General features: G+C 35.8%; 4 non-coding genes across 4 annotated transcripts; all 4 read left to right on the forward strand.

Moving 5' to 3' along the window:
- Positions 1 to 213: 213 nt before the first annotated feature.
- TRNAI-AAU (transfer RNA isoleucine (anticodon AAU)) lies at positions 214 to 287 on the forward strand. Its single transcript has one exon. It is a non-coding gene; the product is annotated as a tRNA-Ile (tRNA).
- A 2572-nt stretch (positions 288 to 2859) lies between these two features.
- TRNAI-AAU (transfer RNA isoleucine (anticodon AAU)) lies at positions 2860 to 2933 on the forward strand. Its single transcript has one exon. It is a non-coding gene; the product is annotated as a tRNA-Ile (tRNA).
- Positions 2934 to 8989: 6056 nt separating this feature from the next.
- Positions 8990 to 9063, forward strand: TRNAN-AUU (transfer RNA asparagine (anticodon AUU)). Its single transcript has one exon. It is a non-coding gene; the product is annotated as a tRNA-Asn (tRNA).
- A 6057-nt stretch (positions 9064 to 15120) lies between these two features.
- On the forward strand, positions 15121 to 15194 carry TRNAN-AUU (transfer RNA asparagine (anticodon AUU)). Its single transcript has one exon. It is a non-coding gene; the product is annotated as a tRNA-Asn (tRNA).
- The last annotated feature ends 8290 nt before the right edge of the window (positions 15195 to 23484 follow it).

The raw sequence follows: 23484 nt of genomic DNA on the forward strand, positions 1-23484 counted from the left end.
AAATTCAACTTTAAGGAAATTGAACAAAGTTAGGTCCCACCAAGATTTGAAATCAGATTACTGGATTCAAAGTCCAAAGTGCTCACCATTACACCATGGAACCCATTGTTTGAGAGTCTTCCTCTACTCAATATTGCTGATCTTTGAAATACTGAATGTTCTCCTGTTTTAGGTACATTTGGCATTTATGAGTTTGCTGATGCTTTTATGTTTGGCCGGTTAGCTCAGTTGGTTAGAGCGTGGTGCTAATAACGCCAAGGTCATGTGTTCGATCCCCATATGGGCCATGTGCTTTTTCTTGTTGTCCTACAAGAAATGCCAAGAAGGGATTTTATCCAGCGGCAAAGTGCATGAAGTGTGGGATGAATGCATTGGCTACAGTTAGCAGCCCTTGAAACTTGCAAGAGAATATCATAGACACATACAAAACTGAGAATTTTTAAATCCATGTTAGGAAAAAACAAAAATGTCATCCTTTGGCTGATACAGCATTTCTCTATATGGCATACATAGAAAACTTTTTCTCAAATATAGCAATATGGCAAATCTAAGAAATGCTAAGACAAATTAATTAATCAGGACATTTATTTGGTGAATGAATCTACTATGGGGGACTAAATTTTAAGACGAGAAGAAGAACAGACCTTTACTCTCATTAGTGCACACTGAAGAAGAAAATTCTTAAAACCAGAATATCTTAAAACCATAGCACAAGTGATGGATCACTGCATTCTTATTGCAACTTTTCCTATTTCCAAATGTTTGACAAACATCTCTCCAGTTGAAAACTGATTTGAAACAGCTTCAAAATTAGTTTGGAGTAAAAAAACCACTGAAGATGATGGGATTTATACAAAGTTTAAATATAGATAAGCTATCCTAAAATTCAACTTTAAGGAAATTGAACAAAGTTAGGTCCCACCAAGATTTGAAATCAGATTACTGGATTCAAAGTCCAAAGTGCTCACCATTACACCATGGAACCCATTATTAGAGAGTCTTCCTCTACTCAATATTGCTGATCTTTGAAATACTGAATGTTCTCCTGTTTTAGGTACATTTGGCATTTTTGTGTTTGCTGATGTGTTTATGTTCGGCCGGTTAGCTCAGTTGGTTAGAGCGTGGTGCTAATAACGCCAAGGTCACGTGTTCGATCCCCATATGGGCCATGTGCTTTTTCTTGTTGTCCTACAAGAAATGCCAAGAAGGGATATTATCCAGCGGCAAAGTGCATGAAGTGTGGGATGAATGCATTGGCTACAGTTAGCAGCCCTTGAAACTTGCTAGAGAACATCATAGACACATACAAAACAGAGAATTTTTAAATCCATGTTAGGAATAAACAAAAATGTCATCCTTTGGCTGATGCAGCATTTCTCTATATGGCATACATAGAAAACTTTTTCTCAAATATAGCAATATGGCAAATCTAAGAAATGCTAAGGCAAATTAATCAATCAGGAAATTTATTTGGTGATTGAATCTACTATGGGGGACTAAGTTTTAAGAAGAGAAGAAGAACAGACCTTTACTCTCATTAGTGCACACTGAAGAAGAAAATTCTTAAAACCAGAATATCTTAAAACCATAGCACAAGTGATGGATCACTGCATTCTTATTGCAACTTTTCCTATTTCCAAATGTTTGACAAACATCTCTCCAGTTGAAAACTGATTTGAAACAGCTTCAAAATTAGTTTGGAGTAAAAAAACCACTGAAGATGATGGGATTTATACAAAGTTTAAATATAGATAAGCTATCCTAAAATTCAACTTTAAGGAAATTGAACAAAGTTAGGTCCCACCAAGATTTGAAATCAGATTACTGGATTCAAAGTTCAAAGGGCTCACCATTACACCATGGAACCCATTATTAGAGAGTCTTCCTCTACTCAATATTGCTGATCTTTGAAATACTGAATGTTCTCCTGTTTTAGGTACATTTGGCATTTTTGAGTTTGATGATGCTTTTATGTTTGGCCGGTTAGCTCAGTTGGTTAGAGCGTGGTGCTAATAATGCCAAGGTCATGTGTTCGATCCCCATATGGGCCAAGTGCTTTTTCTTGTTGTCCTACAAGAAATGCCAAGAAGGGATTTTATCCAGCGGCAAAGTGCATGAAGTGTGGGATGAATGCATTGGCTACAGTTAGCAGCCCTTGAAACTTGCTAGAGAACATCATAGACAAATACAAAACAGAGAATTTTTAAATCCATGTTAGGAAAAAACAAAAATGTCATCCTTTGGCTGATGCAGCATTTCTCTATATGGCATACATAGAAAACTTTTTCTCAAATATAGCAATATGGCAAATCTAAGAAATGCTAAGGCAAATTAATCAATCAGGACATTTATTTGGTGAATGAATCTACTATGGGGGACTAAATTTTAAGACGAGAAGAAGAACAGACCTTTACTCTCATTAGTGCACACTGAAGAAGAAAATTCTTAAAACCAGAATATCTTAAAACCATAGCACAAGTGATGGATCACTGCATTCTTATTGCAACTTTTCCTATTTCCAAATGTTTGACAAACATCTCTCCAGTTGAAAACTGATTTGAAACAGCTTCAAAATTAGTTTGGAGTAAAAAAACCACTGAAGATGATGGGATTTATACAAAGTTTAAATATAGATAAGCTATCCTAAAATTCAACTTTAAGGAAATTGAACAAAGTTAGGTCCCACCAAGATTTGAAATCAGATTACTGGATTCAAAGTCCAAAGTGCTCACCATTACACCATGGAACCCATTGTTTGAGAGTCTTCCTCTACTCAATATTGCTGATCTTTGAAATACTGAATGTTCTCCTGTTTTAGGTACATTTGGCATTTATGAGTTTGCTGATGCTTTTATGTTTGGCCGGTTAGCTCAGTTGGTTAGAGCGTGGTGCTAATAACGCCAAGGTCATGTGTTCGATCCCCATATGGGCCATGTGCTTTTTCTTGTTGTCCTACAAGAAATGCCAAGAAGGGATTTTATCCAGCGGCAAAGTGCATGAAGTGTGGGATGAATGCATTGGCTACAGTTAGCAGCCCTTGAAACTTGCAAGAGAATATCATAGACACATACAAAACTGAGAATTTTTAAATCCATGTTAGGAAAAAACAAAAATGTCATCCTTTGGCTGATACAGCATTTCTCTATATGGCATACATAGAAAACTTTTTCTCAAATATAGCAATATGGCAAATCTAAGAAATGCTAAGACAAATTAATTAATCAGGACATTTATTTGGTGAATGAATCTACTATGGGGGACTAAATTTTAAGACGAGAAGAAGAACAGACCTTTACTCTCATTAGTGCACACTGAAGAAGAAAATTCTTAAAACCAGAATATCTTAAAACCATAGCACAAGTGATGGATCACTGCATTCTTATTGCAACTTTTCCTATTTCCAAATGTTTGACAAACATCTCTCCAGTTGAAAACTGATTTGAAACAGCTTCAAAATTAGTTTGGAGTAAAAAAACCACTGAAGATGATGGGATTTATACAAAGTTTAAATATAGATAAGCTATCCTAAAATTCAACTTTAAGGAAATTGAACAAAGTTAGGTCCCACCAAGATTTGAAATCAGATTACTGGATTCAAAGTCCAAAGTGCTCACCATTACACCATGGAACCCATTATTAGAGAGTCTTCCTCTACTCAATATTGCTGATCTTTGAAATACTGAATGTTCTCCTGTTTTAGGTACATTTGGCATTTTTGTGTTTGCTGATGTGTTTATGTTCGGCCGGTAAGCTCAGTTGGTTAGAGCGTGGTGCTAATAACGCCAAGGTCACGTGTTCGATCCCCATATGGGCCATGTGCTTTTTCTTGTTGTCCTACAAGAAATGCCAAGAAGGGATATTATCCAGCGGCAAAGTGCATGAAGTGTGGGATGAATGCATTGGCTACAGTTAGCAGCCCTTGAAACTTGCTAGAGAACATCATAGACACATACAAAACAGAGAATTTTTAAATCCATGTTAGGAATAAACAAAAATGTCATCCTTTGGCTGATGCAGCATTTCTCTATATGGCATACATAGAAAACTTTTTCTCAAATATAGCAATATGGCAAATCTAAGAAATGCTAAGGCAAATTAATCAATCAGGAAATTTATTTGGTGATTGAATCTACTATGGGGGACTAAGTTTTAAGAAGAGAAGAAGAACAGACCTTTACTCTCATTAGTGCACACTGAAGAAGAAAATTCTTAAAACCAGAATATCTTAAAACCATAGCACAAGTGATGGATCACTGCATTCTTATTGCAACTTTTCCTATTTCCAAATGTTTGACAAACATCTCTCCAGTTGAAAACTGATTTGAAACAGCTTCAAAATTAGTTTGGAGTAAAAAAACCACTGAAGATGATGGGATTTATACAAAGTTTAAATATAGATAAGCTATCCTAAAATTCAACTTTAAGGAAATTGAACAAAGTTAGGTCCCACCAAGATTTGAAATCAGATTACTGGATTCAAAGTTCAAAGGGCTCACCATTACACCATGGAACCCATTATTAGAGAGTCTTCCTCTACTCAATATTGCTGATCTTTGAAATACTGAATGTTCTCCTGTTTTAGGTACATTTGGCATTTTTGAGTTTGATGATGCTTTTATGTTTGGCCGGTTAGCTCAGTTGGTTAGAGTGTAGTGCTAATGGGTTCGATCCCCATACGGGCCATGTGCTTTTTGTTGTTGTCCTACAAGAAATGCCAAGAAGGGATTTTATCCAGCGGCAAAGTGCATGAAGTCTGGGATGAATGCATTGGCTACAGTTAGCAGCCCTTGAAACTTGCTGGAGAACATCATAGACACATACAAAACAGAGAATTTTTAAATCCATGTTAGGAATAAACAAAAATGTCATCCTTTGGCTGATGCAGCATTTCTCTATATGGCATACATAGAAAACTTTTTCTCAAATATAGCAATATGGCAAATCTAAGACATGCTAAGGCAAATTAATCAATCAAGACATTTATTTGGTGATTGAATCTACTATGGGGGACTAAGTTTTAAGAAGAGAAGAAGAACAGACCTTTACTCTCATTAGTGCACACTGAAGAAGAAAATTCTTAAAACCAGAATATCTTAAAACCATAGCACAAGTGATGGATCACTGCATTCTTATTGCAACTTTTCCTATTTCCAAATGTTTGACAAACATCTCTCCAGTTGAAAACTGATTTGAAACAGCTTCAAAATTAGTTTGGAGTAAAAAAACCACTGAAGATGATGGGATTTATACAAAGTTTAAATATAGATAAGCTATCCTAAAATTCAACTTTAAGGAAATTGAACAAAGTTAGGTCCCACCAAGATTTGAAATCAGATTACTGGATTCAAAGTTCAAAGGGCTCACCATTACACCATGGAACCCATTATTAGAGAGTCTTCCTCTACTCAATATTGCTGATCTTTGAAATACTGAATGTTCTCCTGTTTTCGGTACATTTGGCATTTTTGTGTTTGCTGATGCTTTTATGTTTGGCTGGTTATCTCAGTTGGTTAGAGTGTAGTGCTAATAACGCAAAGGTCTTGGGTTCGATCCCCATACGGGCCATGTGCTTTTTGTAGTTGTCCTACAAGAAATGCCAAGAAGGGATTTTATCCAGCGGCAAAGTGCATGAAGTCTGGGATGAATGCATTGGCTACAGTTAGCAGCCCTTGAAACTTGCTAGAGAACATCATAGACACATACAAAACAGAGAATTTTTAAATCCATGTTAGGAATAAACAAAAATGTCATCCTTTGGCTGATGCAGCATTTCTCTATATGGCATACATAGAAAACTTTTTCTCAAATATAGCAATATGGCAAATCTAAGAAATGCTAAGGCAAATTAATCAATCAGGACATTTATTTGGTGATTGAATCTACTATGGGGGACTAAGTTTTAAGACGAGAAGAAGAACAGACCTTTACTCTCATTAGTGCACACTGAAGAAGAAAATTCTTAAAACCAGAATATCTTAAAACCATAGCACAAGTGATGGATCACTGCATTCTTATTGCAACTTTTCCTATTTCCAAATGTTTGACAAACATCTCTCCAGTTGAAAACTGATTTGAAACAGCTTCAAAATTAGTTTGGAGTAAAAAAACCACTGAAGATGATGGGATTTATACAAAGTTTAAATATAGATAAGCTATCCTAAAATTCAACTTTAAGGAAATTGAACAAAGTTAGGTCCCACCAAGATTTGAAATCAGATTACTGGATTCAAAGTTCAAAGGGCTCACCATTACACCATGGAACCCATTATTAGAGAGTCTTCCTCTACTCAATATTGCTGATCTTTGAAATACTGAATGTTCTCCTGTTTTAGGTACATTTGGCATTTTTCAGTTTGATGATGCTTTTATGTTTGGCCGGTTAGCTCAGTTGGTTAGAGTGTAGTGCTAATGGGTTCGATCCCCATACGGGCCATGTGCTTTTTGTTGTTGTCCTACAAGAAATGCCAAGAAGGGATTTTATCCAGCGGCAAAGTGCATGAAGTCTGGGATGAATGCATTGGCTACAGTTAGCAGCCCTTGAAACTTGCTAGAGAACATCATAGACACATACAAAACAGAGAATTTTTAAATCCATGTTAGGAATAAACAAAAATGTCATCCTTTGGCTGATGCAGCATTTCTCTATATGGCATACATAGAAAACTTTTTCTCAAATATAGCAATATGGCAAATCTAAGAAATGCTAAGGCAAATTAATCAATCAGGACATTTATTTGGTGATTGAATCTACTATGGGGGACTAAGTTTTAAGACGAGAAGAAGAACAGACCTTTACTCTCATTAGTGCACACTGAAGAAGAAAATTCTTAAAACCAGAATATCTTAAAACCATAGCACAAGTGATGGATCACTGCATTCTTATTGCAACTTTTCCTATTTCCAAATGTTTGACAAACATCTCTCCAGTTGAAAACTGATTTGAAACAGCTTCAAAATTAGTTTGGAGTAAAAAAACCACTGAAGATGATGGGATATATACAAAGTTTAAATATAGATAAGCTATCCTAAAATTCAACTTTAAGGAAATTGAACAAAGTTAGGTCCCACTAAGATTTGAAATCAGATTACTGAATTCAAAGTCCAAAGTGCTCACCATTACACCATGGAACCCATTATTAGAGAGTCTTCCTCTACTCAATATTGCTGATCTTTGAAATACTGAATGTTCTCCTGTTTTAGGTACATTTGGCATTTTTGTGTTTGCAGATGCTTTTATGTTTGGCCGGTTAGCTCAGTTGGTTAGAGCGTGGTGCTAATAATGCCAAGGTCATGTGTTCGATCCCCATATGGGCCATGTGCTTTTTCTTGTTGTCCTACAAGAAATGCCAAGAAGGGATTTTATCCAGCGGCAAAGTGCATGAAGTCTGGGATGAATGCATTGGCTACAGTTAGCAGCCCTTGAAACTTGCTAGAGAACATCATAGACACATACAAAACAGAGAATTTTTAAATCCATGTTAGGAAAAAACAAAAATGTCATCCTTTGGCTGATGCAGCATTTCTCTATATGGCATACATAGAAAACTTTTTCTCAAATATAGCAATATGGCAAATCTAAGAAATGCTAAGGCAAATTAATCAATCAGGACATTTATTTGGTGATTGAATCTACTATGGGGGACTAAGTTTTAAGACGAGAAGAAGAACAGACCTTTACTCTCATTAGTGCACACTGAAGAAGAAAATTCTTAAAACCAGAATATCTTAAAACCATAGCACAAGTGATGGATCACTGCATTCTTATTGCAACTTTTCCTATTTCCAAATGTTTGACAAACATCTCTCCAGTTGAAAACTGATTTGAAACAGCTTCAAAATTAGTTTGGAGTAAAAAAACCACTGAAGATGATGGGATTTATACAAAGTTTAAATATAGATAAGCTATCCTAAAATTCAACTTTAAGGAAATTGAACAAAGTTAGGTCCCACCAAGATTTGAAATCAGATTACTGGATTCAAAGTTCAAAGGGCTCACCATTACACCATGGAACCCATTATTAGAGAGTCTTCCTCTACTCAATATTGCTGATCTTTGAAATACTGAATGTTCTCCTGTTTTAGGTACATTTGGCATTTTTGAGTTTGATGATGCTTTTATGTTTGGCCGGTTAGCTCAGTTGGTTAGAGTGTATTGCTAATGGGTTCGATCCCCATACGGGCCATGTGCTTTTTGTTGTTGTCCTACAAGAAATGCCAAGAAGGGATTTTATCCAGCGGCAAAGTGCATGAAGTCTGGGATGAATGCATTGGCTACAGTTAGCAGCCCTTGAAACTTGCTGGAGAACATCATAGACACATACAAAACAGAGAATTTTTAAATCCATGTTAGGAATAAACAAAAATGTCATCCTTTGGCTGATGCAGCATTTCTCTATATGGCATACATAGAAAAATTTTTCTCAAATATAGCAATATGGCAAATCTAAGACATGCTAAGGCAAATTAATCAATCAGGACATTTATTTGGTGATTGAATCTACTATGGGGGACTAAGTTTTAAGAAGAGAAGAACAGACCTTTACTCTCATTAGTGCACACTGAAGAAGAAAATTCTTAAAACCAGAATATCTTAAAACCATAGCACAAGTGATGGATCACTGCATTCTTATTGCAACTTTTCCTATTTCCAAATGTTTGACAAACATCTCTCCAGTTGAAAACTGATTTGAAACAGCTTCAAAATTAGTTTGGAGTAAAAAAACCACTGAAGATGATGGGATTTATACAAAGTTTAAATATAGATAAGCTATCCTAAAATTCAACTTTAAGGAAATTGAACAAAGTTAGGTCCCACCAAGATTTGAAATCAGATTACTGGATTCAAAGTTCAAAGGGCTCACCATTACACCATGGAACCCATTATTAGAGAGTCTTCCTCTACTCAATATTGCTGATCTTTGAAATACTGAAATGTTCTCCTGTTTTAGGTATATTTGGCATTTTTGTGTTTGCTGATGCTTTTATGTTTGGCCGGTTAGCTCAGTTGGTTAGAGCGTGGTGCTATTAACGCCAAGGTCATGTGTTCGATCCCCATATGGGCCATGTGCTTTTTATTGTTGTCCTACAAGAAATGCCAAGAAGGGATATTATCCAGCGGCAAAGTGCATGAAGTTTGGGATGAATGCATTGGCTACAGTTAGCAGCCCTTGAAACTTGCTAGAGAACATCATAGACACATACAAAACAGAGAATTTTTAAATCCATGTTAGGAATAAACAAAAATGTCATCCTTTGGCTGATGCAGCATTTCTCTATATGGCATACATAGAAAACTTTTTCTCAAATATAGCAATATGGCAAATCTAAGAAATGCTAAGGCAAATTAATCAATCAGGAAATTTATTTGGTGATTGAATCTACTATGGGGGACTAAGTTTTAAGAAGAGAAGAAGAACAGACCTTTACTCTCATTAGTGCACACTGAAGAATGAAAATTCTTAAAACCAGAATATCTTAAAACCATAGCACAAGTGATGGATCACTGCATTCTTATTGCAACTTTTCCTATTTCCAAATGTTTGACAAACATCTCTCCAGTTGAAAACTGATTTGAAACAGCTTCAAAATTAGTTTGGAGTAAAAAAACCACTGAAGATGATGGGATTTATACAAAGTTTAAATATAGATAAGCTATCCTAAAATTCAACTTTAAGGAAATTGAACAAAGTTAGGTCCCACCAAGATTTGAAATCAGATTACTGGATTCAAAGTTCAAAGGGCTCACCATTACACCATGGAACCCATTATTAGAGAGTCTTCCTCTACTCAATATTGCTGATCTTTGAAATACTGAATGTTCTCCTGTTTTAGGTACATTTGGCATTTTTGAGTTTGATGATGCTTTTATGTTTGGCCGGTTAGCTCAGTTGGTTAGAGTGTAGTGCTAATGGGTTCGATCCCCATACGGGCCATGTGCTTTTTGTTGTTGTCCTACAAGAAATGCCAAGAAGGGATTTTATCCAGCGGCAAAGTGCATGAAGTCTGGGATGAATGCATTGGCTACAGTTAGCAGCCCTTGAAACTTGCTGGAGAACATCATAGACACATACAAAACAGAGAATTTTTAAATCCATGTTAGGAATAAACAAAAATGTCATCCTTTGGCTGATGCAGCATTTCTCTATATGGCATACATAGAAAACTTTTTCTCAAATATAGCAATATGGCAAATCTAAGACATGCTAAGGCAAATTAATCAATCAGGACATTTATTTGGTGATTGAATCTACTATGGGGGACTAAGTTTTAAGAAGAGAAGAAGAACAGACCTTTACTCTCATTAGTGCACACTGAAGAAGAAAATTCTTAAAACCAGAATATCTTAAAACCATAGCACAAGTGATGGATCACTGCATTCTTATTGCAACTTTTCCTATTTCCAAATGTTTGACAAACATCTCTCCAGTTGAAAACTGATTTGAAACAGCTTCAAAATTAGTTTGGAGTAAAAAAACCACTGAAGATGATGGGATTTATACAAAGTTTAAATATAGATAAGCTATCCTAAAATTCAACTTTAAGGAAATTGAACAAAGTTAGGTCCCACCAAGATTTGAAATCAGATTACTGGATTCAAAGTTCAAAGGGCTCACCATTACACCATGGAACCCATTATTAGAGAGTCTTCCTCTACTCAATATTGCTGATCTTTGAAATACTGAATGTTCTCCTGTTTTCGGTACATTTGGCATTTTTGTGTTTGCTGATGCTTTTATGTTTGGCTGGTTAGCTCAGTTGGTTAGAGTGTAGTGCTAATAACGCAAAGGTCTTGGGTTCGATCCCCATACGGGCCATGTGCTTTTTGTAGTTGTCCTACAAGAAATGCCAAGAAGGGATTTTATCCAGCGGCAAAGTGCATGAAGTCTGGGATGAATGCATTGGCTACAGTTAGCAGCCCTTGAAACTTGCTAGAGAACATCATAGACACATACAAAACAGAGAATTTTTAAATCCATGTTAGGAATAAACAAAAATGTCATCCTTTGGCTGATGCAGCATTTCTCTATATGGCATACATAGAAAACTTTTTCTCAAATATAGCAATATGGCAAATCTAAGAAATGCTAAGGCAAATTAATCAATCAGGACATTTATTTGGTGATTGAATCTACTATGGGGGACTAAGTTTTAAGACGAGAAGAAGAACAGACCTTTACTCTCATTAGTGCACACTGAAGAAGAAAATTCTTAAAACCAGAATATCTTAAAACCATAGCACAAGTGATGGATCACTGCATTCTTATTGCAACTTTTCCTATTTCCAAATGTTTGACAAACATCTCTCCAGTTGAAAACTGATTTGAAACAGCTTCAAAATTAGTTTGGAGTAAAAAAACCACTGAAGATGATGGGATATATACAAAGTTTAAATATAGATAAGCTATCCTAAAATTCAACTTTAAGGAAATTGAACAAAGTTAGGTCCCACTAAGATTTGAAATCAGATTACTGGATTCAAAGTTCAAAGGGCTCACCATTACACCATGGAACCCATTATTAGAGAGTCTTCCTCTACTCAATATTGCTGATCTTTGAAATACTGAATGTTCTCCTGTTTTCGGTACATTTGGCATTTTTGTGTTTGCTGATGCTTTTATGTTTGGCTGGTTAGCTCAGTTGGTTAGAGTGTAGTGCTAATAACGCAAAGGTCTTGGGTTCGATCCCCATACGGGCCATGTGCTTTTTGTAGTTGTCCTACAAGAAATGCCAAGAAGGGATTTTATCCAGCGGCAAAGTGCATGAAGTCTGGGATGAATGCATTGGCTACAGTTAGCAGCCCTTGAAACTTGCTAGAGAACATCATAGACACATACAAAACAGAGAATTTTTAAATCCATGTTAGGAATAAACAAAAATGTCATCCTTTGGCTGATGCAGCATTTCTCTATATGGCATACATAGAAAACTTTTTCTCAAATATAGCAATATGGCAAATCTAAGAAATGCTAAGGCAAATTAATCAATCAGGACATTTATTTGGTGATTGAATCTACTATGGGGGACTAAGTTTTAAGACGAGAAGAAGAACAGACCTTTACTCTCATTAGTGCACACTGAAGAAGAAAATTCTTAAAACCAGAATATCTTAAAACCATAGCACAAGTGATGGATCACTGCATTCTTATTGCAACTTTTCCTATTTCCAAATGTTTGACAAACATCTCTCCAGTTGAAAACTGATTTGAAACAGCTTCAAAATTAGTTTGGAGTAAAAAAACCACTGAAGATGATGGGATTTATACAAAGTTTAAATATAGATAAGCTATCCTAAAATTCAACTTTAAGGAAATTGAACAAAGTTAGGTCCCACCAAGATTTGAAATCAGATTACTGGATTCAAAGTTCAAAGGGCTCACCATTACACCATGGAACCCATTATTAGAGAGTCTTCCTCTACTCAATATTGCTGATCTTTGAAATACTGAATGTTCTCCTGTTTTAGGTACATTTGGCATTTTTCAGTTTGATGATGCTTTTATGTTTGGCCGGTTAGCTCAGTTGGTTAGAGTGTAGTGCTAATGGGTTCGATCCCCATACGGGCCATGTGCTTTTTGTTGTTGTCCTACAAGAAATGCCAAGAAGGGATTTTATCCAGCGGCAAAGTGCATGAAGTCTGGGATGAATGCATTGGCTACAGTTAGCAGCCCTTGAAACTTGCTAGAGAACATCATAGACACATACAAAACAGAGAATTTTTAAATCCATGTTAGGAATAAACAAAAATGTCATCCTTTGGCTGATGCAGCATTTCTCTATATGGCATACATAGAAAACTTTTTCTCAAATATAGCAATATGGCAAATCTAAGAAATGCTAAGGCAAATTAATCAATCAGGACATTTATTTGGTGATTGAATCTACTATGGGGGACTAAGTTTTAAGACGAGAAGAAGAACAGACCTTTACTCTCATTAGTGCACACTGAAGAAGAAAATTCTTAAAACCAGAATATCTTAAAACCATAGCACAAGTGATGGATCACTGCATTCTTATTGCAACTTTTCCTATTTCCAAATGTTTGACAAACATCTCTCCAGTTGAAAACTGATTTGAAACAGCTTCAAAATTAGTTTGGAGTAAAAAAACCACTGAAGATGATGGGATATATACAAAGTTTAAATATAGATAAGCTATCCTAAAATTCAACTTTAAGGAAATTGAACAAAGTTAGGTCCCACTAAGATTTGAAATCAGATTACTGAATTCAAAGTCCAAAGTGCTCACCATTACACCATGGAACCCATTATTAGAGAGTCTTCCTCTACTCAATATTGCTGATCTTTGAAATACTGAATGTTCTCCTGTTTTAGGTACATTTGGCATTTTTGTGTTTGCTGATGCTTTTATGTTTGGCCGGTTAGCTCAGTTGGTTAGAGCGTGGTGCTAATAACGCCAAGGTCATGTGTTTGATCCCCATATGGGCCATGTGCTTTTTCTTGTTGTCCTACAAGAAATGCCAAGAAGGGATTTTATCCAGCGGCAAAGTGCATGAAGTCTGGGATGAATGCATTGGCTACAGTTAGCAGCCCTTGAAACTTGCTAGAGAACATCATAGACACATACAAAACAGAGAATTTTTAAATCCATGTTAGGAAAAAACAAAAATGTCATCCTTTGGCTGATGCAGCATTTCTCTATATGGCATACATAGAAAACTTTTTCTCAAATATAGCAATATGGCAAATCTAAGAAATGCTAAGGCAAATTACTCAATCAGGACATTTATTTGGTGATTGAATCTACTATGGGGGACTAAGTTTTAAGACGAGAAGAAGAACAGACCTTTACTCTCATTAGTGCACACTGAAGAAGAAAATTCTTAAAACCAGAATATCTTAAAACCATAGCACAAGTGATGGATCACTGCATTCTTATTGCAACTTTTCCTATTTCCAAATGTTTGACAAACATCTCTCCAGTTGAAAACTGATTTGAAACAGCTTCAAAATTAGTTTGGAGTAAAAAAACCACTGAAGATGATGGGATTTATACAAAGTTTAAATATAGATAAGCTATCCTAAAATTCAACTTTAAGGAAATTGAACAAAGTTAGGTCCCACCAAGATTTGAAATCAGATTACTGGATTCAAAGTTCAAAGGGCTCACCATTACACCATGGAACCCATTATTAGAGAGTCTTCCTCTACTCAATATTGCTGATCTTTGAAATACTGAATGTTCTCCTGTTTTAGGTACATTTGGCATTTTTGAGTTTGATGATGCTTTTATGTTTGGCCGGTTAGCTCAGTTGGTTAGAGTGTATTGCTAATGGGTTCGATCCCCATACGGGCCATGTGCTTTTTGTTGTTGTCCTACAAGAAATGCCAAGAAGGGATTTTATCCAGCGGCAAAGTGCATGAAGTCTGGGATGAATGCATTGGCTACAGTTAGCAGCCCTTGAAACTTGCTGGAGAACATCATAGACACATACAAAACAGAGAATTTTTAAATCCATGTTAGGAATAAACAAAAATGTCATCCTTTGGCTGATGCAGCATTTCTCTATATGGCATACATAGAAAACTTTTTCTCAAATATAGCAATATGGCAAATCTAAGACATGCTAAGGCAAATTAATCAATCAGGACATTTATTTGGTGATTGAATCTACTATGGGGGACTAAGTTTTAAGAAGAGAAGAACAGACCTTTACTCTCATTAGTGCACACTGAAGAAGAAAATTCTTAAAACCAGAATATCTTAAAACCATAGCACAAGTGATGGATCACTGCATTCTTATTGCAACTTTTCCTATTTCCAAATGTTTGACAAACATCTCTCCAGTTGAAAACTGATTTGAAACAGCTTCAAAATTAGTTTGGAGTAAAAAAACCACTGAAGATGATGGGATTTATACAAAGTTTAAATATAGATAAGCTATCCTAAAATTCAACTTTAAGGAAATTGAACAAAGTTAGGTCCCACCAAGATTTGAAATCAGATTACTGGATTCAAAGTTCAAAGGGCTCACCATTACACCATGGAACCCATTATTAGAGAGTCTTCCTCTACTCAATATTGCTGATCTTTGAAATACTGAAATGTTCTCCTGTTTTAGGTATATTTGGCATTTTTGTGTTTGCTGATGCTTTTATGTTTGGCCGGTTAGCTCAGTTGGTTAGAGCGTGGTGCTATTAACGCCAAGGTCATGTGTTCGATCCCCATATGGGCCATGTGCTTTTTATTGTTGTCCTACAAGAAATGCCAAGAAGGGATATTATCCAGCGGCAAAGTGCATGAAGTTTGGGATGAATGCATTGGCTACAGTTAGCAGCCCTTGAAACTTGCTAGAGAACATCATAGACACATACAAAACAGAGAATTTTTAAATCCATGTTAGGAATAAACAAAAATGTCATCCTTTGGCTGATGCAGCATTTCTCTATATGGCATACATAGAAAACTTTTTCTCAAATATAGCAATATGGCAAATCTAAGAAATGCTAAGGCAAATTAATCATTCAGGACATTTATTTGGTGAATGAATCTACTATGGGGGACTAAATTTTAAGACGAGAAGAAGAACAGACCTTTACTCTCATTAGTGCACACTGAAGAAGAAAATTCTTAAAACCAGAATATCTTAAAACCATAGCACAAGTGATGGATCACTGCATTCTTATTGCAACTTTTCCTATTTCCAAATGTTTGACAAACATCTCTCCAGTTGAAAACTGATTTGAAACAGTTTCAAAATTAGTTTGGAGTAAAGAAACCACTGAAGATGATGGGATTTATACAAAGTTTAAATATAGATAAGCTATCCTAAAATTCAACTTTAGGGAAATTGAACAAAGTTAGGTCCCACCAAGATTTGAAATCAGATTACTGGATTCAAAGTCCAAAGTGCTCACCATTACACCATGGAACCCATAATTAGAGAGTCTTCCTCTACTCAATATTGCTGATCATTGAAATACTGAATGTTCTCATGTTTTAGGTACATTTGGCATTTATGAGTTTGCTGATGCTTTTATGTTTGGCCGGTTAGCTCAGTTGGTTAGAGCGTGGTGCTAATAATGCCAAGGTCATGTGTTCGATCCCCATGTGGGCCATGTGCTTTTTCATGTTGTCCTACAAGAAATGCCAAGAAGGGATTTTATCCAGCGGCAAAGTGCATGAAGTGTGGGATGAATGCATTGGCTACAGTTAGCAGCCCTTGAAACTTGCTAGAGAACATCATAGACACATACAAAACAGAGAATTTTTAAATCCATGTTAGGAATAAACAAAAATGTCATCCTTTGGCTGATGCAGCATTTCTCTATATGGCATACATAGAAAACTTTTTCTCAAATATAGCAATATGGCAAATCTAAGAAATGCTAAGGCAAATTAATCAATCAGGACATTTATTTGGTGATTGAATCTACTATGGGGACTAAGTTTTAAGAAGAGAAGAAGAACAGACCTTTACTCTCATTAGTGCTCACTGAAGAAGAAAATTCTTAAAACCAGAATATCTTAAAACCATAGCACAAGTGATGGATCACTGCATTCTTATTGCAACTTTTCCTATTTCCAAATGTTTGACAAACATCTCTCCAGTTGAAAACTGAATTGAAACAGTTTCAAAATTAGTTTGGAGTAAAGAAACCACTGAAGATGATGCAATTTATACAAAGTTTAAATATAGATAAGCTATCCTAAAATTCAACTTTAAGGAAATTGAACAAAGTTAGGTCCCACCAAGATTTGAAATCAGATTACTGGATTTAAAGTCCAAAGTGCTCACCATTACACCATGGAACCCATTGTTTGAGAGTCTTCCTCTACTCAATATTGCTGATCTTTGAAATACTGAATGTTCTCCTGTTTTAGGTACATTTGGCATTTATCAGTTTGCTGATGCTTTTATGTTTGGCCGGTTAGCTCAGTTGGTTAGAGCGTGGTGCTAATAATGCCAAGGTCATGTGTTCGATCCCCATACGGGCCATGTGCTTTTTCTTGTTGTCATACAAGAAATGCCAAGAAGGGATTTTATCCAGTGGCAAAGTGCATGAAGTGTGGGATGAATGCATTGGCTACAGTTAGCAGCCCTTGAAACTTGCTAGAGAACATCATAGACACATACAAAACAGAGAATTTTTAAATCCATGTTAGGAATAAACAAAAATCTCATCCTTTGGCTGATGCAGCATTTCTCTATATGGCATACATAGAAAACTTTTTCTCAAATATAGCAATATGGCAAATCTAAGAAATGCTAAGGCAAATTAATCAATCAGGACATTTATTTGGTGATTGAATCTACTATGGGGGACTAAGTTTTAAGAAGAGAAGAAGAACAGACCTTTACTCTCATTAGTGCTCACTGAAGAAGAAAATTCTTAAAACCAGAATATCTTAAAACCATAGCACAAGTGATGGATCACTGCATTCTTATTGCAACTTTTCCTATTTCCAAATGTTTGACAAACATCTCTCCAGTTGAAAACTGAATTGAAACAGTTTCAAAATTAGTTTGGAGTAAAGAAACCACTGAAGATGATGGAATTTATACAAAGTTTAAATATAGATAAGCTATCCTAAAATTCAACTTTAAGGAAATTGAACAAAGTTAGGTCCCACCAACCTTTGAATTCAGATTACTGGATTCAAAGTCCAAAGTGCTCACCATTACACCATGGAACCCATTGTTTGAGAGTCTTCCTCTACTCAATATTGCTGATCTTTGAAATACTGAATGTTCTCCTGTTTTAGGTACATTTGGCATTTATCAGTTTGCTGATGCTTTTATGTTTGGCCGGTTACCTCAGTTGGTTAGAGCATGGTGCTAATAATGCCAAGGTCATGTGTTCGATCCCCATACGGGCCATGTGCTTTTTCTTGTTGTCCTACAAGAAATGCCAAGAAGGGATTTTATCCAGCTGCAAAGTGCATGAAGTGTGGGATGAATGCATTGGCTACAGTTAGCAGCCCTTGAAACTTGCTAGAGAACATCATAGACACATACAAAACAGAGAATTTTTAAATCCATGTTAGGAATAAACAAAAATGTCATCCTTTGGCTGATGCAGCATTTCTCTATATGGCATACATAGAAAACTTTTTCTCAAATATACCAATATGGCAAATCTAAGAAATGCTAAGGCAAATTAATCAATCAGGACATTTATTTGGTGATTGAATCTACTATGGGGGACTAAGTTTTAAGAAGAGAAGAAGAACAGACCTTTACTCTCATTAGTGCTCACTGAAGAAGAAAATTCTTAAAACCAGAATATCTTAAAACCATAGCACAAGTGATGGATCACTGCATTCTTATTGCAACTTTTCCTATTTCCAAATGTTTGACAAACATCTCTCCAGTTGAAAACTGAATTGAAACAGTTTCAAAATTAGTTTGGAGTAAAGAAACCACTGAAGATGATGGAATTTATACAAAGTTTAAATATAGATAAGCTATCCTAAAATTCAACTTTAAGGAAATTGAACAAAGTTAGGTCCCACCAACCTTTGAATTCAGATTACTGGATTCAAAGTCCAAAGTGCTCACCATTACACCATGGAACCCATTGTTTGAGAGTCTTCCTCTACTCAATATTGCTGATCTTTGAAATACTGAATGTTCTCCTGTTTTAGGTACATTTGGCATTTATCAGTTTGCTGATGCTTTTATGTTTGGCCGGTTACCTCAGTTGGTTAGAGTGTGGTGCTAATAATGCCAAGGTCATGTGTTCGATCCCCATACGGGCCATGTGCTTTTTCTTGTTGTCCTACAAGAAATGCCAAGAAGGGATTTTATCCAGCTGCAAAGTGCATGAAGTGTGGGATGAATGCATTGGCTACAGTTAGCAGCCCTTGAAACTTGCTAGAGAACATCATAGACACATACAAAACAGAGAATTTTTAAATCCATGTTAGGAATAAACAAAAATGTCATCCTTTGGCTGATGCAGCATTTCTCTATATGGCATACATAGAAAACTTTTTCTCAAATATACCAATATGGCAAATCTAAGAAATGCTAAGGCAAATTAATCAATCAGGACATTTATTTGGTGATTGAATCTACTATGGGGGACTAAGTTTTAAGAAGAGAAGAAGAACAGACCTTTACTCTCATTAGTGCTCACTGAAGAAGAAAATTCTTAAAACCAGAATATCTTAAAACCATAGCACAAGTGATGGATCACTGCATTCTTATTGCAACTTTTCCTATTTCCAAATGTTTGACAAACATCTCTCCAGTTGAAAACTGAATTGAAACAGTTTCAAAATTAGTTTGGAGTAAAGAAACCACTGAAGATGATGGAATTTATACAAAGTTTAAATATAGATAAGCTATCCTAAAATTCAACTTTAAGGAAATTGAACAAAGTTAGGTCCCACCAAGATTTGAAATCAGATTACTGGATTCAAAGTCCAAAGTGCTCACCATTACACCATGGAACCCATTGTTTGAGAGTCTTCCTCTACTCAATATTGCTGATCTTTGAAATACTGAATGTTCTCCTGTTTTAGGTACATTTGGCATTTATCAGTTTGCTGATGCTTTTATGTTTGGCCGGTTAGCTCAGTTGGTTAGAGCGTGGTGCTAATAATGCCAAGGTCATGTGTTCGATCCCCATACGGGCCATGTGCTTTTTCTTGTTGTCATACAAGAAATGCCAAGAAGGGATTTTATCCAGTGGCAAAGTGCATGAAGTGTGGGATGAATGCATTGGCTACAGTTAGCAGCCCTTGAAACTTGCTAGAGAACATCATAGACACATACAAAACAGAGAATTTTTAAATCCATGTTAGGAATAAACAAAAATGTCATCCTTTGGCTGATGCAGCATTTCTCTATATGGCATACATAGAAAACTTTTTCTCAAATATAGCAATATGGCAAATCTAAGAAATGCTAAGGCAAATTAATCAATCAGGACATTTATTTGGTGATTGAATCTACTATGGGGGACTAAGTTTTAAGAAGAGAAGAAGAACAGACCTTTACTCTCATTAGTGCTCACTGAAGAAGAAAATTCTTAAAACCAGAATATCTTAAAACCATAGCACAAGTGATGGATCACTGCATTCTTATTGCAACTTTTCCTATTTCCAAATGTTTGACAAACATCTCTCCAGTTGAAAACTGAATTGAAACAGTTTCAAAATTAGTTTGGAGTAAAGAAACCACTGAAGATGATGGAATTTATACAAAGTTTAAATATAGATAAGCTATCCTAAAATTCAACTTTAAGGAAATTGAACAAAGTTAGGTCCCACCAACCTTTGAATTCAGATTACTGGATTCAAAGTCCAAAGTGCTCACCATTACACCATGGAACCCATTGTTTGAGAGTCTTCCTCTACTCAATATTGCTGATCTTTGAAATACTGAATGTTCTCCTGTTTTAGGTACATTTGGCATTTATCAGTTTGCTGATGCTTTTATGTTTGGCCGGTTACCTCAGTTGGTTAGAGCGTGGTGCTAATAATGCCAAGGTCATGTGTTCGATCCCCATACGGGCCATGTGCTTTTTCTTGTTGTCCTACAAGAAATGCCAAGAAGGGATTTTATCCAGCTGCAAAGTGCATGAAGTGTGGGATGAATGCATTGGCTACAGTTAGCAGCCCTTGAAACTTGCTAGAGAACATCATAGACACATACAAAACAGAGAATTTTTAAATCCATGTTAGGAATAAACAAAAATGTCATCCTTTGGCTGATGCAGCATTTCTCTATATGGCATACATAGAAAACTTTTTCTCAAATATACCAATATGGCAAATCTAAGAAATGCTAAGGCAAATTAATCAATCAGGACATTTATTTGGTGATTGAATCTACTATGGGGGACTAAGTTTTAAGAAGAGAAGAAGAACAGACCTTTACTCTCATTAGTGCTCACTGAAGAAGAAAATTCTTAAAACCAGAATATCTTAAAACCATAGCACAAGTGATGGATCACTGCATTCTTATTGCAACTTTTCCTATTTCCAAATGTTTGACAAACATCTCTCCAGTTGAAAACTGAATTGAAACAGTTTCAAAATTAGTTTGGAGTAAAGAAACCACTGAAGATGATGGAATTTATACAAAGTTTAAATATAGATAAGCTATCCTAAAATTCAACTTTAAGGAAATTGAACAAAGTTAGGTCCCACCAACCTTTGAATTCAGATTACTGGATTCAAAGTCCAAAGTGCTCACCATTACACCATGGAACCCATTGTTTGAGAGTCTTCCTCTACTCAATATTGCTGATCTTTGAAATACTGAATGTTCTCCTGTTTTAGGTACATTTGGCATTTATCAGTTTGCTGATGCTTTTATGTTTGGCCGGTTACCTCAGTTGGTTAGAGCGTGGTGCTAATAATGCCAAGGTCATGTGTTCGATCCCCATACGGGCAATGTGCTTTTTCTTGTTGTCCTACAAGAAATGCCAAGAAGGGATTTTATCCAGCTGCAAAGTGCATGAAGTGTGGGATGAATGCATTGGCTACAGTTAGCAGCCCTTGAAACTTGCTAGAGAACATCATAGACACATACAAAACAGAGAATTTTTAAATCCATGTTAGGAATAAACAAAAATGTCATCCTTTGGCTGATGCAGCATTTCTCTATATGGCATACATAGAAAACTTTTTCTCAAATATACCAATATGGCAAATCTAAGAAATGCTAAGGCAAATTAATCAATCAGGACATTTATTTGGTGATTGAATCTACTATGGGGGACTAAGTTTTAAGAAGAGAAGAAGAACAGACCTTTACTCTCATTAGTGCTCACTGAAGAAGAAAATTCTTAAAACCAGAATATCTTAAAACCATAGCACAAGTGATGGATCACTGCATTCTTATTGCAACTTTTCCTATTTCCAAATGTTTGACAAACATCTCTCCAGTTGAAAACTGAATTGAAACAGTTTCAAAATTAGTTTGGAGTAAAGAAACCACTGAAGATGATGGAATTTATACAAAGTTTAAATATAGATAAGCTATCCTAAAATTCAACTTTAAGGAAATTGAACAAAGTTAGGTCCCACCAAGATTTGAAATCAGATTACTGGATTCAAAGTCCAAAGTGCTCACCATTACACCATGGAACCCATTGTTTGAGAGTCTTCCTCTACTCAATATTGCTGATCTTTGAAATACTGAATGTTCTCCTGTTTTAGGTACATTTGGCATTTATCAGTTTGCTGATGCTTTTATGTTTGGCCGGTTAGCTCAGTTGGTTAGAGCGTGGTGCTAATAATGCCAAGGTCATGTGTTCGATCCCCATACGGGCCATGTGCTTTTTCTTGTTGTCCTACAAGAAATGCCAAGAAGGGATTTTATCCAGCTGCAAAGTGCATGAAGTGTGGGATGAATGCATTGGCTACAGTTAGCAGCCCTTGAAACTTGCTAGAGAACATCATAGACACATACAAAACAGAGAATTTTTAAATCCATGTTAGGAATAAACAAAAATGTCATCCTTTGGCTGATGCAGCATTTCTCTATATGGCATACATAGAAAACTTTTTCTCAAATATACCAATATGGCAAATCTAAGAAATGCTAAGGCAAATTAATCAATCAGGACATTTATTTGGTGATTGAATCTACTATGGGGGACTAAGTTTTAAGAAGAGAAGAAGAACAGACCTTTACTCTCATTAGTGCTCACTGAAGAAGAAAATTCTTAAAACCAGAATATCTTAAAACCATAGCACAAGTGATGGATCACTGCATTCTTATTGCAACTTTTCCTATTTCCAAATGTTTGACAAACATCTCTCCAGTTGAAAACTGAATTGAAACAGTTTCAAAATTAGTTTGGAGTAAAGAAACCACTGAAGATGATGCAATTTATACAAAGTTTAAATATAGATAAGCTATCCTAAAATTCAACTTTAAGGAAATTGAACAAAGTTAGGTCCCACCAAGATTTGAAATCAGATTACTGGATTCAAAGTCCAAAGTGCTCACCATTACACCATGGAACCCATTGTTTGAGAGTCTTCCTCTACTCAATATTGCTGATCTTTGAAATACTGAATGTTCTCCTGTTTTAGGTACATTTGGCATTTATCAGTTTGCTGATGCTTTTATGTTTGGCCGGTTAGCTCAGTTGGTTAGAGCGCGGTGCTAATAATGCCAAGGTCATGTGTTCGATCCCCATACGGGCCTTGTGCTTTTTCTTGTTGTCCTACAAGAAATGCCAAGAAGGGATTTTATCCAGCGGCAAAGTGCATGAAGTTTGGGATGAATGCATTGGCTACAGTTAGCAGCCCTTGAAACTTGCTAGAGAACATCATAGACACATACAAAACAGAGAATTTTTAAATCCATGTTAGGAATAAACAAAAATGTCATCCTTTGGCTGATGCAGCATTTCTCTATATGGCATACATAGAAAACTTTTTCTCAAATATAGCAATATGGCAAATCTAAGAAATGCTAAGGCAAATTAATCAATCAGGACATTTATTTGGTGATTGAATCTACTATGGGGGACTAAGTTTTAAGAAGAGAAGAAGAAC

This window comes from Taudactylus pleione, unplaced genomic scaffold (assembly GCF_031769625.1).
Source record: "Taudactylus pleione unplaced genomic scaffold, aTauple2 ptg003615l, whole genome shotgun sequence".
NCBI classification, from domain to species: Eukaryota; Metazoa; Chordata; class Amphibia; order Anura; family Myobatrachidae; genus Taudactylus; species Taudactylus pleione.